The 2752-nt window shown below is 41.8% G+C and overlaps 2 protein-coding genes across 3 annotated transcripts in view; one reads left to right on the top strand and one right to left on the bottom strand.

The window, feature by feature from the left end:
- LOC128888769 (speckle-type POZ protein-like) overlaps positions 1-2212 on the bottom strand; it is a 6493-nt gene extending 4281 nt beyond the window's left edge. Inside the window, exon 1 of the mRNA XM_054145892.1 lies at positions 1494-2212. The gene's annotated coding sequence lies outside the window, so the exon portion shown is untranslated. The remainder of the gene's footprint in view (positions 1-1493) is intronic.
- The window catches only part of LOC128888739 (tudor and KH domain-containing protein homolog), a 13170-nt gene that overhangs the window by 6094 nt on the left and 4324 nt on the right, over positions 1-2752 (top strand). The gene's annotated exons all lie outside the window — the stretch shown is intronic.

Here is a 2752-nt window from a genome sequence, read left to right as displayed (position 1 = left end):
AGGCGGCCGACCAATCCGAGCGCGAGTATGCCGATGGAGCGGTAGCGGTAGAGTAAACTACGTCCTAGGCGGCCGACCAATTAGAGCGCGGTCACCTAGCGCGTAGCGTACGCTACTGCGGCCGCTCCAACGGTATACGCGCGCTCTGATTGGTCAGTGTTTTCCGTTACTATCTCCTCAACAAAGCCTCGGACACCATTTTCGCCAAGGAAAAAGTTGTTTCAAATCACCTCCCGAACCACTCTTTTCAACGACTTCCAAAATTTTTGGGACAGCCTGTATACAAAAATTTCAGACAAATGAAAATATAGTCGGGTCTGAAAGTGGCCAAAATTGTCTTGGAATGCCCCATACATAAAATATTTGTCAAAAACAAATGGCGTGTCTGAAATATTTCTGTTTAAAATAAATCGAAAAAAGGACCAAATCTCCCCTTAAAGTGTTAAGACGAGTAGAGTTCGTTCTGATAAACGTAGTTACGGTTGGAGTAAAAATCGAAGTTAGCAGAGTGGCGACTAGAACGGAAACAGCGTATCGAAGTGGTCTGCGGGTTTCTGGCAACGAGCTACTCCTTGGTTTTGCCCTCGAAAGCCGTCGTGTCGCGTGTAACCGAAGACCGTAGGCATCGCGGTAATTCCAACTCGAAAACCATCGTGTGTGCATTACTTCGAGGTTGCGCCGATGATTAGCTGTTCCGCGGCACGCGATACGAGCCTGGTATTCGCTTGGATTGATTAAATTCCCATTCGACTGTTCCCAACACCGAGGAATCTGTTCTAATTCTGATCGTTCGTGGCATCGCGAGGATAATTCAATTTTTGCTCGACGATTCGATCTGTCCGTTACAACAGGTAGATCTTACGTCGCGACACGTGGAAGGATTGCAACAATCTATTCATTTATACATTTGTATATATCATCAGTGTATTTACATTAAATTTAATTCATTTATAGAAATTCAATGTATCATACTTAACTAATTCACTTGTATACATTCAATTTATCATACTTAATATATTCATTTCTACGAAATGATTATATTTCATATAACTATATTATATTTATTTTAGCATTTATTCATTTATATAAATTGAATTCGTCGTATTCGTCAATTTATACATTTGTATATATTCCAAGTATTTACATACAATTTATTATACTTAATATATTCACTTGTACAAAATCATTTCGTCATATTCAATCAATTTCATCGTAAATATATTCAATGAATTCGTGTTCATTTGATTAAAATCACCATGCGAATTCGTATAGAAAAGCCTTCAAAGGGTTCTCGATTGTTCGTTTCGCGTTCTCTATACATAGAAAATGAAGCGAACGCCACAGAGCCCGTTTCCCGATTAACGAACGCAAAACCCCACTTGGCAACAGCATAAAGCTTCAGCTACACCTTCCCCGACACCCGTAATACCACTTGACACTGTTACACACGAGAAACCAAAGGCCGCGAGGCCCCGAAATAAATCCGTACTTACGTGAAAATAACACGCCGTGCTTGTTATCACGTTCATTAAACGCATCGAGCGATTCTCTCCAGCAGAAAAGAATCGCGTATTCGCGTTCGCACTTCTCCCTTCTCCAAATAAAGAAACAAAAGAAACGGATGAGTTCAACATCCGCGAACGTCTTTCAAACTAACGTACACCGTTCACGAGCACCTGCTCTCCATTTATCACAGATCTCTATCGATCTCGGATCGAGCACCTCGATTTCAACGTTTAACAGAAAAACATTGATCTCGATCCCGTTCGAATTATTACTACGATATCGGATCGCGCAATCGTCACTTTATCACCGCACGCCGTTGAATTTACCGTATATCGATTCTGTCGCTTTTATTCATCGTAATCGAACAGGTATATTTCTGTTTTTAATTAGTTTACAGTCGCGTCAACCGCTCGAACGGGTTATCAGCGACTCGTTAAGATTATCGATTATCTATTGCAGCGTTTGAAACACCGTTCACGGTGTTGCGGCTGTGATACGTATTTCGGGATGCTTCGAATTATCTTTTATGACCCTGGTTTGTAACGGATTGTTAATTTTTCAAAGGAATCGGTTTGTGGAAAAATTGGCTTCGATTTCAGAGAGTTCACGGTGATTTTGCTGTTGGCGCGTTGTTATTATGTTCGTCGCGGGGATCGCGAAACGACTGAGACAGTCTGATCATTAACCGAGGGTCCGCGTTCGTCGTCCACTTCATCTTCTCGCGCGTGTACATTTGCGTTGGTGCCGTTTATAAATGGAATCAAGGCGTACGTACTTTATAAGTCAAAACTCGCTAAACGGGGATGGCTCTGCGTACATGGACATTTTTAAATAAAAATTGTGACAACTTCTCGGTCAACACGTTCTGCTAATACAAGTTAAGTATCGATATTCAATTAACAGATTTTTAGTCTGGTATCGGGGGAACGTGTTATGCGAAGAGGTGGCACGCGTTTGCGCCTACGGACAGGCAACCGGTCCGACATGTCTGTCGATACAGGTCGCCTAATTCAAGGGGCTAATTTTCGGTACATTTCGGAATTCTGGCTGATTTGGCATTTCGGCAATGTCAACAATGTTGCAAATCACTCTCAAAACTTCAACAATGTTGCAATGTCAACAGTGTTGCAAATCGCTCCTCTAAAAACTTCAACAATGTTGCAAGGTCAACAGTGTAGCAAATGGCTATCCACCAAACATCAACAATGTTGCAAAGTCAACAAAGTAGCAAATGGCTACCCACCAA

Source organism: Hylaeus anthracinus, unplaced genomic scaffold, assembly GCF_026225885.1.
Source record: "Hylaeus anthracinus isolate JK02 unplaced genomic scaffold, UHH_iyHylAnth1.0_haploid 11994, whole genome shotgun sequence".
Classification (NCBI taxonomy): domain Eukaryota; kingdom Metazoa; phylum Arthropoda; class Insecta; order Hymenoptera; family Colletidae; genus Hylaeus; species Hylaeus anthracinus.
Note: the sequence above shows the minus strand (reverse complement) of the source record. Positions and strands in the feature narration are given on the sequence as shown.